Source organism: Hibiscus syriacus, unplaced genomic scaffold (genome assembly GCF_006381635.1).
Source record: "Hibiscus syriacus cultivar Baekdansim isolate YM2019G1 unplaced genomic scaffold, ASM638163v2 tig00112159_pilon, whole genome shotgun sequence".
NCBI lineage: Eukaryota > Viridiplantae > Streptophyta > Magnoliopsida > Malvales > Malvaceae > Hibiscus > Hibiscus syriacus.
Genome location: NW_024063263.1, coordinates 612,296 through 627,596, shown reverse-complemented (window position 1 = coordinate 627,596; position 15,301 = coordinate 612,296). Strand labels below are relative to the sequence as shown.

The following is a 15,301-nucleotide window of genomic DNA, read 5'->3' as shown; positions in this document are numbered from 1 at the left end:
GGTATTTAATGTCGAGTCTACATCTAAAGTACCAAATCTTAATGATACTTTATATTTGGATCAATTTAAAATTTGAATCATATTTTAAAGAGTTTTATATGTAATTAGAAATGTAAATGAATAGAGTATTCGATCAACTGTTCATGAACTATTCGTATAACGTTCGTTTGTTAACTTAAAGAAACGAGTATGAATGAAATATTTTGTTCATTTAATGAATGAAATAGAAGTGTGTTCGATTCGTTTATGTTCACGGAAAAACTCGTTTAAATAATTGTTTATCAAATTATTTTTAAGTTTATTTACATGATTCTCATTTTCTTATTATTTTTTATTTTTTAAATATTTGTAAAGATAGGGACTAGCAGCGTAATTTCACCCTATATATAAATGTATGAGATGAAACCCCATATGGCCAAAACCATGGCCATGGCCTTAACACCATCCATCTTGTCATGGAAGAACATCACAGCAAGAATGGGGATCACAGTCAAACTCAATGTACTAATCACGTTCGAGAACAGAGACGACACATTGAAATCCAATACCAACAATCCTATCGACGAAACCTGTCACGTCACCGCCGTGAATATCAATGTCATTAGATAAGGTTCCTTCCCTTTTCCGTATTCCTTCATTTCGTCCGATAAACTCCTCCATTCTCCGCTCGCGAACAACCGTACGACGCACCCTCATGTGGCGACGAACGAAGGGTAGATTTGCATATCCAGGACGGCGAAGGAGGTCTCTCTTTTTATAACCTTTTCAAATGACAACTGCAAGAGCGAAAGGTATAAAGAGTAGCCTGCCGAAGCCCCGACGGTGCATATGAATCCGATCGCGTACTTCCCTTTTGAGACACTCGAGGTGTTCTCCGAGTCTGAATTGACTGCTAGGAAGGCTGCTGAGATGGCAAGCAAGATTACAGAGTTGAGTATAAAAGGAGTGAACTTTTGGGAGTTGAGGAAAAAGGAAAAGACCGCGTTGAACGCCAGCTGAGTCGCGCAAAGCAGCGAATACGTCGACACCGGGACATACAGAAGGCCGTAAGAGTACATCATGTTGTCGCCCGTCAAGAGTAAACCAAAACCGAAGTAGAGCAAAACAAGGGTCAAAATTGTCGGTTGCCTTGCGGCGCAAGAAACACCCCTATCGTTTGATTTGGAGAATGGTTATGAAAAGTAAAAGAGGAGCAGTAAAATTGGGAAGACAGCTGATTGAACAAAAGTTGCCATCCACTTACTGTTCCCTCCTTCGTCATAATACAATCTCCCGAGCAAAGTTGCCGCCGATTGGCCGGCGATAAGAAAAACGATATAACTTATCACACGAATCCACCATTTGTAATGCCTGAATCTCGAAGATTGAGGCTGATTTGTAGAACAAAGGTCTTTATCTTGACTCTGTGTATGAACTACAACATAAAACATACATAGAAAACAGTAAATTTTAAGAGATTTGCAGAAAACTGAAGGGGTCAAACTCGGCTTTAAACTTAATCGAAATTCTTGTGACCGTCGAATACCGGAGACTCTTGGACCGAGAAAATAAGGAATTTACTTAGTACTAACCTCTGGTTTGCAATTCAACACCCATTTGAGGCTCCTCCATGAAGGTGCATCAGAAGATGATAAAAACCACTGTGTGACAGATATTCACCCACCCGGTCCACGCACACTGGGATACTCACCAGTCACCTGCTTATTGCTAGTTTGCGACTGTAAACACAAAACAATTCCAAAAACATAGAAATTGTGGTTACATCCCATTCTTATCATAGATTTAAATCGCAATTAGAAATCTAACAAATGTTAAAATTTCTGTCACCTTAGATTAAATTTTATATTTTGGTATAAAGGCATAAAATTATAAAATAAAAAATGTAAATTTGATTTTTTTTCATTAAATAAAATTATATATTCATATACGGATACGGATATCCGAAAATGAACACCCTAATATATACATTATATAGTATAATAAAATTTAGGGTAAATTACAAGTTTAGTGCCTAAACTATCAATTTTGGTCTGTTTTATTATCTAAACTTTTAATATTTTTAAAATCATAGCTAAAATTTAGTTTTTGTTTTATTTTAGTGCCTCGTTAAAAACTTTAGTTTTTGTTTCATTTTAACACCACGTTCAAATTTTAACGTTAAATTTTTTAGGGGAAAAAGAAATTTTTAGGTACTAAAATGAATTTAGTGCCTCGTTAAAAACTTTAGTTTTTGTTTCATTTTAACACCACGTTCAAATTTTAACGTTAAATTTTTTAGGGGAAAAAGAAATTTTTAGGTACTAAAATGAACCAAAACTTATAGTTTAGGTACTTGTAACACCTCAAACATCGGGCTAGTGACTAAAGTGTAATAATTTAAAACTTAGTGATTAATTTTGATAAATTAAAAAGTTCAGGGATTTAATTAGAAATTATTGGTGTAGGTTTGATTAGCAAAGATTGAAAGATGGAAGGGCATAATGGTCTTTAGACAAGAAATGAATTTAAAATTCCTTAGTGGTGTATTATATACACGTGATGAAAGTATAAAAGAAAATCTATAATTCTATTCATCATTTCTTCCTCCTCTCCACCTTGAGTTCATAGCTAAGGTAAGAAATCTTTCAGTTAGTTATTTCTTGTAATTTTTTATTGGTTTTGATTCTTGGGGTATTAGGGAAGCTTGAGAAAGCTTAAAGAGAAGTAGAAACTAAAAGATGAATAAGTTATTGGTGATTTAGTAAAAAGGGTTTTTGAGAGAATTGATGAGAAATGAAGAGTAAATGGATTTTGAAGCTATATTTGACTTGTCATAAGTTAGAATAAAAAGTTTAAGGTGTTGGAAATAAATTTGGGATATGTTGATTATTTGGGAAGATTCTTAGTTTCAAGGGATTTAGGAGGATTTTGGATGTTAAGGAATGTTAAAGTGATTTAAGTTGGTTTTAATAAGTGTAGTTAAGTTTAAAGGCATGAAAGAAGTTAAAAGTGGGAGATTCAAGTAAGTTTTGGTAAATTTTCGAGTTGAAATAAGTAATTTATGGGTTAGTGTATCGGTGTTGGATGAACAGTACCTATACTTCAAAGCAAAAATAGGTGAAATATGGGTTTGAGTATCGATATTGGAATAACAGTATCGATACCATAAGGTGAAATGGTATGAATCAGTAGAACAATATCGATACTGAATGAGTAGCATCGATACTAAGGGTATCAATACTAATGGACATGTATCGGTACCATTTTTAGAAGCGAATCCCAGAATGTAGATAGGGTATCGTTATTGAAGTATAGTATCGATACCATAGTAAGGAAGTATTGGTACTGGGCTTAAGGTATCGATACTATTCAGATTGAAATTTTGAATAAGGTGTTTCGTTTAGCTTAAGTTATTTACGATTGATTAATAGTAATATGACATTCGATATTCATCTCGATCGTATTATTTTTGTAGATATTGAACGAAGGCAAGTTCTGAACGATTCAACATTATAAGATCGACCAAGAATGATAAGGTTTTGTTTTGACTAAGTGAGGCAATGTGAGTGCATACTACTAGAATATATTATTATATGGAAAAAAGACTTGTGATGAGTCTATTTCCAATGTTTTGAATAAAACAATATTTTGAAAGTTTATTGAATAATATGATTACATTTTTACAATACTACAAGAATAATTTTGATTTTTGTTGCTACGTGTACATGCACTGTTTATATTTCATACTATGTGTTATTGATCTATGTGTTTATATGAATATGTGAGATAAGCTATGTGAAATATATAAATGGTAAAGCCCAAAAGTATGTGATATGAGAGCTAAAGGTATAATTGGCATGCCAAGAGTCGAGAGATCTACGAGGTCCTTCGGGACAATTCTATGTGACATTTCTACGCGGTCCTTCGGGACATTTCTATGTATGATAATATAGTTTTTATCTTATGTACTATGGTTCTTTATTCTGATTTTTTATAAAGTTAAGTATATATTAAATATTTAATGTTTTATTTTGCACTTTATGCATCACTAAGTCAAAGACTTAGCGTGTGAGTGTTTCACACGTAGGTTCAAAGAAGTCGGAAGAGCAAAGCTAGGACAAGTCAAGACATCATATCTCTACTGAAGATCAGATCAGAAGCGAATTGAATAGTAGGTTATTTTATTTTAATGAATTTTGTTGGCATGTAATTAAATGTTTAAATCACATATGCTTTGATCGGTTTTTGTAAACATATGTGTTTCATTTATGTAAATTATTAAGTATTTATTTCCAAATTAAGTTTTTAATATTATATTAATAAATATTTAGTTCCTACAAGAATTATGTTGCGGGTGGTCCTCCACCATAAATACCTCAACCACAATATGCGTCAGAGACATCGATGTTTGGTTTTTCACAATTTTCGTAGTTCTCAACGAGTGGTGGGATCGTCAGTCATACTCCTCCAGGGTCCTTATTTTACAAAGGTCATATATCGGCATTCAACAATTATCAAGACAATGTTGTTGAGAGTGGTGATGATGATGAGGAGGAGGAGGATGATGATGACGACGATGAGGATGACAATGAGCAGTATATAAGAAGAAACCTCCTAGAAGTAGACGAGCACCACCCTGAGGAAACATTCCAGGAGACATCGATGAATCTAACAAGTATGACAATCTTTTTATTTATTGTGTGTTTATTATGTATTTTCCTTTTATTTTGTTTTTTATTATGTATTTATATGAAGTAATATTTTTCCTCTTAATTGGTTTTTACCTCTTATTTTGTTTCGTTATTTTGTAAAGTAAGTTTTTTTATGATGTTTAATGTCTTTTTGCGAACAAGGACAAACAAGACACAATAATTTGGGTAGGCTCGTTTTATAGGACCACTTCTTAAGGCCTACATATATATGTGTGCAAGGTGAAAGCTAATTTTAATCTATTCAGGCAAAAGCTTTAGTTTTTTAGCTAGGATGAATACTATTCAAGCAAATGTTTTTTTATTGCAAATATTTAAGAATGTATTTCAACAAAAAAAATTCACTTGAGGAGTTGAAGCTTAAAATAGAAAGAAAGATTAAACTCGGGAGGAAAAGAAGAATATATTTGTTATATTGTAGATTGATAGTATCATTTAAGAGGTTTCTTCTAAGAGATGATGTCGACCTTTGTGGTATGATTGAGACATACTACTCTCATTATGTATCTCATGTGGATTTGTTTGTAGAGTTTGAGGATACTGATGAGGATGCTTCGAGTTCGACTACCCAAAATATTAAGCATAATGAGTTCGGGAACATAAAGATAGATGATGAACACCCAAAAACATGGTTCAAACGTAATTGGGCATCATTATATCATTAAGAAAAGCTTGTTTTAGGTGTATGTGTATGCTTTTATTTAATTTTTTTAGGTGTATTTGTATGCTTTTATTTATTGTTTAAGGTTTGTGAAAGATGTGTGGTATTTTTGGTTCATTTGTTTGGTATACTTCATGTCATGTTTAATAGTTTCTTGTTTAATGGTTTCTTGTTTTTATAGTTCACATCTATAACAAATCTCATATTGAATTTAATTAGTCCTACTAAGAACAAAATCCATTACAATATTGCTTTCATGATTCCAAAAACAATAAAAGCAATCTCTAAATGTGTCATCACATGAGCAATATGTTTGTGGAATCTTTTCGATGTATGAAACCAAGAAAATTTTGGCAATAGTTGAGATAGTCAAGTTTCTAAAGTGGAAAAGCTCTTTTTGCTTCATCTTTATATGCATTGGGTTTAGGCTGGACAATACTTGATATCCTTTTTGCATCATCTCTTTTATGTGAAGCAATTGTATGCCTAAATCATAAGTTGCTTCGATGACACCCATAGCAGAGTCTTGCTTCAATATATGAAAACCAACTTCAACATTGTTACAATATTTGGAAAAACACTCAACTATACCTTCCGTGAACAATGCATCTAGATTTCTTGAAACATAAGCCTTTCGTACAAGCAGCCATTCATAATGATCCAAAGATTTCAAGTCATATTGATGAAGTCAAACATTTGAAAATATGAATATGTAATTTGATGCCAAGCAAAAGTCACAACAAGTTAAATGAAGGTGCAGAAAGTTCTCAATAGAATTAGAAGCAGCACAACGTAAAATCTCAGCTAATATATCATATGGGAAATAAGGTAATGAATATTTAGCTTACATTGAAAACGATTAAAAAATCTATGAAAATGATAGATATCATAATAAAAAAGATACACAGAAGGCAAAGTACTGAGGACCACTTGCTTCATATCTCATACATATAGTGTCTGACGCTGGATAAGATAAAATCTGAAGAAAAAGAAAGGCACGTTTCAATGGAAGTGCTTTCTCTATTTTCAAAGAATCTCTGCCATGTCATAGTGTTTTCCAATATTATTCAGAGAATCTCTATTATTTCGCATAATTGACATGAATTGTTCCCTTACCCTCAATATCTTAAACTCTTCAATTCTAAAACTCTGTATCTTTGAAATATTAAACTCTCTAATGTTCAAACTTTCAAACTGCCAAACTCTAAAACTAAGAAAGTGGCTCATATTTTAGTTGTTGTTTACTATGATGGAGAAATTGGGGAAGATAAATACGGGGTTATTTTCTAATCAGATCATTATATCATTCTATCCTTCAAGAGAAACTTAATCTTCACGATTTAATCACAAAAATCTCAAGGAAGGCTCGTGTTGGAAACAATAGAAGACTGACTAACTTTAGTATAGATTTTCGACTGAAATTGTTTTTTGTTAACATATACATCGTTCAATCTCTCAAATGATGATGATGGTTGATGATTCCAGTTAAAATTTAAACTCTATTACAGAAATGTATGCCACTTTTGTTGACGTGTATCAAGTTCGAGGTATGTCCTTATCCTCCCACTATGGCTTGCTTGAACTAGTTAATCAAGTTGACAGTCCAACTCAAACAAACTATAATGATTTCACGTCATTAATGGCTAACCCACCTCCTGTTAGCATACCATCAAATTCCAGGGGAAGGCATTCATCTGATAATTTTTTCGACCTCAATATGGAAAGCCTTTTAGTTCCAAAGGGAGACATTCATCTGCCAGCACCTTCAATCTCGATATGGCAATGTCTTCCACACATTACTCAATTCATAACCTATATGGTGACATCCCTTCAAGCTCTAAAGGAAGGCATTCATCTGCAAACTTGTTCAAACTAAATATCGTAGTCACAGAAGAACCCTCATCTCCTCTAGAAGAACCTCTTCGTGAGCAAAGAGCAGATAGTGCTGAAACATGATTATTCATTGAGCCTGAGTCACCACAATTCAGTATGGAATATGATGATGATACAGATGAAGTTCCAACATATATGGTACAATACTAACCTCTGACACATGTATGAAGCTGAATATGATGCGATGTACAGGCTAGAATTTCCTGATATGCCTCATGTTGAGATTGCAATGAAGTTTAATTAAACAACCGAATGATTTTCCAAGAGGGGTGAATTGGATTTTTGAGTTTAGGGAGTAAGGGGTAAAATGATAAGAAAAATTGCACAAGAATTTATAGTGGTTCGACTTCTCAACCAAGTCTACATCCACTACCTTAGATACTCACTCAGGATTTTCTAACAAATTCACTAATTAATTCTTTCTTTTTACATGATCAATAGATAACCTTTACAACTCCCTAGCTTTTCATAGGATAATCTAGAACCAAACCCTTTTTACAAAAGGAATAAAATGTAAACAAGAAAACCTCTTAAAGGTAGGGTGCTTACAAAAATTAGGCTCACGAGAAAACAATTAAAAGATTTGCAATGAGCTCAAAAACACTACTATTTACAAGAGAAATTAAAATAAGAAATAAAAGTTTTTCTCTTGTGTTTGATTGCTTGGATAGGTGTTCTAACTCTTCTTCAAGTGTCCTCAACTTGTTTTTATATGTTAAATTGAGTTTGTGGTCATTTCTAGTCGTTTGAGATTATTTTTCTGCAAAATAAAACTGTCCATGGCAGGGAGTATCGATACTCCTTTAATGAGTATCGATACTACCTTTGTTATTTTTAAATAAAACTAGTCATTAAAGATCATTGGGCTTGACGGTATCGATACTATTCTTCATGGTATCGATACCACTATGTAAAGTATTATCAGTACCCCTTCGAGTATCGGTACCTATTTTGCATTATAGAATTTTAACTATTTGAAAAACACCTGGTAGTATTGATACTACCTAGAGACTATCGATACTTCTTTTACCTTTGGTATCGGTACCACACGAACAATATTGGTATTGTTAATGCAGTATCAATACTGTAAGAACAGTATCGGTACTACGTACCCATAAATTTTGTTTTGTGCTAAAATTCTAGTTTAATGGATTTTGAATTATTTTTGAAAACTTTGAACAAATTCAATCAAGTCCAAAAAACATTTTGCCTTAATTTGTTATATCAAAATATTATAAAACATGGTTCAACACTCTCCCCCATTTTTTGATATAACAAAACATTTGAAAAATTGTTTTGGCAAAACTCCCCCTTAAAAAACATTTAATGAAAAAGAGACATATTTTTCAAATTATTAAAGCTCCCTATTTTTCATTGATAAATTGAATTTTTCAAATCTATACTTCTCCCCTTTTTGTTATATCAAAAATAATTTAAACTTTTAAGGTATAAAACAACAATGGAGAGTAAGTAGTAATTTTAACATTAAAATCATTTGAAAAATCAAAGCTCCCCCTCAATAAAAGCATTCCAAATAAAATTTTGACTTTAAAAGCTTGACACTTAAAAAGTTGAATTTCAACAAAGATGAACAAACATGCTAGTAGCACATGAAATTCAAAATATCCAAGTCTAATAAACTTTATGCAATACCAATTGTTGAATTTAAGTTCATGTGAATAAAGCTATCCAAAAATGTTATACATTTGAAAAATTGGCATCGATTGTTAGAGAGATATCATTTGCAATAAATCACATACATAAACATTTAAATTAAGGTCAAAAATTAAAATTTGTAAAAAAAACAAAGCATTTAAAACAAATTTTGACCAAAAATCTCAAAAAAACATTAAAACTATAGAAAATATTCATCAATTCTTTTTAAAATACATGAGATAGAAAAAATAAAATTATTTAAAATTAAAACTCATGCATGCTTAAACTAAATGAGAAACCAATTATGCAAGATAATTCAAATAAGTTTAGAGGCTACTCATTCCATATCAAGTGTGGCTAGAGCATTTGAGTATCTCCACTTTCATCACTATTGCACGCACACACTTACAAGAGACATTTAATTGGATTTTGGTATCCAAATTGCTTTACATCCATGAACATTAGTTTCAATGTCCCTTGTTCCTTTTGGAATCCATACTTGTTTAATTTTAAAACGTATTCCTTTCTTTAAAGGACAAGTGTGTTCCAAATGACCATGATAATGACAATGTGAGCATTTTGTCATTATGAAATTAAATGAATTATTTAAAATGATTTCATTTTCTTTTGTTAAGCATTCAAGATTAACTTTTAAATCAAAACATTCTTTCATAATTTTCAATTTTTACTTTTAAAAGCTCTAAATCCTTTTTCAAAATATCTTTTTGATTTTCAAAATCTATTTTTGCTTTCAAAAGAAAATCGTTTTCAACTTTAAATTTTAAAATTATTTTCTTATATTTGGAGTTCATGGTCTCAAACAATAAAAATAATTCATTGTTGGCATCTTGTAACTCATTAAAAGAATATGAATTAGATTCACTAGAGTTAGAAGATACATCAGGCTCTTCAAGAGCCATTAAACACATCACATTTGTTGGTTCTTCTTTCTTGTTTCCATGTATCTCTTCGAGCTTATTCCAAAGCTTCTTGGCATTTGAACAAGAAGAAACTCCTTTATAGATATCGGGACCAAACGCACAAAACAACATGTGCATATCCTTAGCATTTAGTTGAGTTTTCTTCCGTTTTTGGGTACTCCACTCTTTCTTCTTCTTCTTTGGAGAAGAGTAGACGTTCTCGATCATCTCTCATGCATCAAGATCATTGGATTTATGAATAGCTTCATTAATTTCTTCCAATGATGATAGTTCGCTTCATTGAAGTATGGAGGCTTGTTAATCGGTTGGGAGTCTTCCATATGGAACGAGTCGGAGGTGAAAGTCGTCTTTTTGGTTGTGTCAAAAATTGATAGAGCTTCTTCAAGGATCTCAAGGTTGTTAAACATTCTAATGAGTCAAGCGTTGATACCAATTGTTGAGATTACGATGAAGCTCAATTGAACAACCGAATGATTTTCCAAGAGGGGGTGAATTACTTTTTGAGTTTCGGGAGTAAGGAGTAAAAGGATAGGAAAAATTGCACAAGAATTTATAGTGGTTCGACTTCTCAACCAAGTCTACATCCACTACCTTAGCTTCTCACTAAGGACTTTATAACAAATTCACTAATCTGTTCTTTCTTTTTACAAGATCAAGAGATAACCTTTACAACTCCCTAGCTTTTCACAAGCTAAGCTAGAATCAAACCCCTTTTACAAAAGGAATAAAATGTAAACAAGAAAACATCTTAAAGGAAGGGTGTTTACAAAAATTATGCTCACAAGAAAACAATTAAAAGATTTGTAATGAGCTCAAAAACACTGCTATTTACAAGAGAAAGGAAAATAAGAAATAAAAGCTCTTGTCTTGTGTTTGATTGCTTGGATAGGTGTTCTAACTCTTCTTCAAGTGTCCTCAACTTGTTTTTATATGTTGGAATGAGTTTATGGGTATTTCTAGTCGTTAGGGATGACTTGGAGTTGTTGGGGATTATTTTTAAGCAAATTAAAATTGCCTCGGACATGAAGTATCGGTACTCCTTTAATGAGTATCGATACTACCTTTGTTATTTTTAAATAAAACTAACCGTTGAAGACCGTTGATCTTGACATTATCGATAATATCCTTCATGGTATCGAGACCACTCTGTAAAGTAGTATCGGTACCCCTTTGAGTATCGGTACCTATTTTGCATTCTGGAATTTGAGCTACTTGAAAAAAATGGTAGTATCGATACTGCCTAGAGAGTATCTGGTCGTTTTTAAATTTATATGCTAAGGCAAGCAAATCTGTGCAAGTATACACAATCGATACAAGTAATATTGTAGTGAATGAGTATCGTTTCCACAGGGATTGGAGGGCTTTCAAAAGATCGCTACAACTATGAATATATATCACTAACTAATCCTAAGTATATAAGTCTAATGAATAAACAAGGAAAATATGCAATGGAAAATGGTATGAACATATGGAAAAAGTTTAGTCAAGGTAATAAAAATTGTAAAGTGAAGTGAGCAGAAAAGTTTTGTCGAGGCAAGAAAAATATGCAAAGGTAAACAAATAAAAGTTGTCAAGGTAAAGATATCAAAACCCTGTAAATAGACTGACAACCTCACACAATCAGACTTCTAACGGACCATTTAGGTTGGTTTTGCTATGGTGAGAAGTTATTTTATTTTAAGAATGATTTGGTACGCTATGCTTAGGCTGCCAGATAGGATTACTAGAGTATTCAAGGATGGTTACTATGACAATACTACTCGGCGTGAGCTAAAACCTTTGGTTTGTCAGACTGTTATTGCGGCAATACCTCTCAGCGTGAACTATAGTCGTTGCCTATCATACTCAAACGTTTATCCCTTTTAGTCGATTAAAACCCTCTCCTTATCTCTAAGGTGGGTTAAAACATCACCATCCCAGATCTATTTCATTGTTCATGTAGATCTATCTTAATTCTCTTGAATCTAAGAATCAATTTCTAGAAAAAAAATGCAATCTCTTGAAGCTCTTACACTGTCAAGGCAAAAGATTAAAACAGTGAACAAAACAACATTTAATAAAAACATACTTAATCATTCATTAACAGTAACATAAAATATCATCCAAGCATTCCCAACACCAAATAAAACAGTTTATGGTGTGGTTAACATCATTCCAAAAATATTCATTAAGCACAAGCCCTTAGAAAAATAAAACATGAAGAACAAGAGGAAGAAAAACTCTCAGAACAGAGCTATGTCGTGACATTAGACCACCACCATGACTGCTCTAGCACACCAGCCTCTATTGAGGGCATGGTCGCTGCTCTGACGAAGCCTGGCTATGGAGGGCACCAAGGATAGACGAGTGGTGAATTGTGGAAAAAAGGTCGTCGCGTCCACCTTTTTCCATGCCTAGGGTATTTTCTCTATATGATTTAGAACACTTTATGAAGAGTTATATTGGGGTATTTATAGTGGGAATTTCTAGGGTTTAGTGCCCTTGAAAATTCCCTAAATATCCTTGAAATTAAACCCTTTTTGTGAATAACATAGCAGTTTACAATGGTCTCAAATTCTTTGATGAGGGCATGATTGCATGTGAGTAGATTTGATAGTTGGCCATGTGACGTCAGTAATTTTTCTTGTATTGCGTCTGACTGGCGAGATAAAACTCGCTTTGGCAAGAAAATTTGTTCCTCACTGTAGTCATCTTCTGTTCCACTGGCCCTAACAAATTAATTTGTCTAGGCAATAAATTATTCCTCAGTCATTTCCTATATCATCACAATCAATAAACAACCTTTCTCATCAGTACATCAGTTTAATCAAATAAACTTTGCCTCGGTAAAACTTATCAACCACATGAAAATATGTCCTAAATATAACTATATGCAGCTAAAATGCTATATCAATGGCTTTTAGACAATCAATAACTTAAGTAAAAAGATCTAAAACATAGTCTTTTTACGAAGTTATCAGTATAGATACTTCTCTTACCTTTGGTATCGGTACCACACAAACAGTTTAAGTATTGTTCATGCAGTATCGATACTGTAAGAACAGTATTGGTACTACGTACCTAGAAATATGTTTTGTGCTCAAATTCTAGTTTAATAGACTTTGAATTATTTTGAAAACTTTTGAAAACTTTGAACAAATTCAATCAAGTCCAAAACACATTTTTGCCTTAATTTTTTATATCAAAATATTATCAAACATGGTTCAACACCTCATCTTGAAGAATATGGGGGGCATTCATCAGTTAATTATGGTGATTTATATCGTGGAATAGAGTTCACATCTAAAGAATAAGCAATGATGATAATTAATAATTACAATTTTTGTAATTCAATTCAATCCAGAGTGGACTGATCTACCACCGAAAAGTATGTTTGTTATTGTGTCCAACATGATAATGACTACAACTGGATGGTTCTTGTTTTAAAGAGAAAGAAGATTGATAGATGGAAAATAACAAAATACAGCGATCCTCATATATGTTGTGCACAAGAAATCAATCAAGACCATCCAAACTTAGACTCCAACGTGATTTGCCAAGCCTTCATGCCCTTGGTCAGAGCAAGCTCCCATATACCTATTGCAGTGATGATTTCTGCAATACAATCTCAATATGGGTATAAATTCTCCTAAAAAAAGTATGACAGGTAAAATAGAAGGTCATTATAAAATAACACGGCGAATGGGATTCATCTTACAACAAACTGCCCAGTTGGTTTAACATGGTTCAATGACCGAATCCTAGGATAGTAGTTGAGTTCGAAACTTTCCATGCCTACCATAATGATCAAGTTTTTCGAGATCGATGTCAAATTCCACTTTGTTTTTTAGACTTACCTACAATTCATTAATGCAGTGAAATATTATAAACTCATTGTCCAAATTGATGATACATTCTTATATGAATAATACAAGAAAGTTTTATTATTGGTAGTTGTCCAAGATGGTAATCGTAACATTCTTCCCATTGACTTTTCCCTTGTTGAAGGATAAGATACAAAGACTTAGGTTATTTTCCTAAGAAATCTACGGTTACATGTTATCATGATGGAACGTATTTGCATCATTTCTGACAGAGAAGTTGGGATTAAAGCAACAATGGACTCTTTGGGTCCAATGCGGAAACCCCCACATGTCCAACATCGTCTCTGTATCCAACATATTGCTGCAAACTATCATGGCAGATATAAGAAGAAGGATGAATGACAATTAATTATATGCATAGGTATGTTACATTTTTCTCAATTTCATTTCTTGCTCATTTTCATTTTTTTATATACTAACTACTTCATTTCGCTTAGCTTAGGAACTCTCACCTCAAACGTTTGAGGTTATTCTTCAAAAATTGTAAAGAAAAAATGATCATGGATACAATTACATTAGTGAAATCAATAAAGAAAAGTGGACAAATGCATACAATGGTGGATATCGATATGGACATATGACAACCAACTTAGCTGATATAATCAATTCAACCTTAAAGGGGGCCTGTCATTTACCAGTAACTGTTTTGGCTAAAACGACGTATTTTCATTTAGGTTAATTTTTTTTCCAAGCTCGGGAGACAAGCTCTTACTTGGATACAAAACGGTCATGTTTATCATCTACGATTAGTAACAGACCTACAGCAAAATGTTACAACATCAAACAAACATGTTCGTAATAAGCTTTTCTCGTACCCAAAAATTATTTTGGGTCACAGAAATGCCACGACCTCTGCGAGGGATTAAATGTAACTCTTTCAGAGTTAATCTACGTGATAGATATTGTGACTGTGGGTTTTTTCAAGCTTTAAAGTATCTATGCTCTCATGTCATAGCAGCTTGCACATTTTCTCGTCAAGATTATAAGCGTTATGTGGATCCCGTATACAAACTTTCACAATTATTCAAGGTATATGAATATGATTTTCCCCCATAAATAATGATAAAGACCCAAATCAGGTTCAGACTTGGCTTCCAATTATACCATATCCAGACTTATTAAAGGAGTCAGGTCGTCCAAAATTTACTCAAATTCATTGTGATATAGATATTCGAGAGACGACAAGATAAAACTTAAGATGTGGCCATTACAAAAACCCCAACCACAATAGGAGAAAATGTCCATCTGTTTCATCATCATGTAACTGTTGACCACCACTCATGTAATCATATTTTCTAATGTTTCAACTTATGTTATTTCATTTTCCTTTAGTTTCAATTAATGTGAATTCAGCTTGTTTATTTTATAAGATGGCCCTTTTGTATATCTATATATTTTTCCAATTAAATGTTTAACGTTTATTTCTTACAATATAACATACAATCAACTTTAACCCTATACCCTACTTTAAAAACACAAACATTCTAACATACAATCAATTTTAACCCTAAACTTCTTTAAAACCCTAAATCATAATGTAACATATATAATAACATATAAACACATATCACTTATGCATGCACTCATAATCATCATATC

General features: G+C 32.7%; 1 pseudogene; it reads right to left on the bottom strand.

The window, feature by feature from the left end:
• Positions 1–380: 380 nt before the first annotated feature.
• On the bottom strand, positions 381–1,611 carry LOC120175169 (annotated as a pseudogene).
• Positions 1,612–15,301: the final 13,690 nt, after the last annotated feature.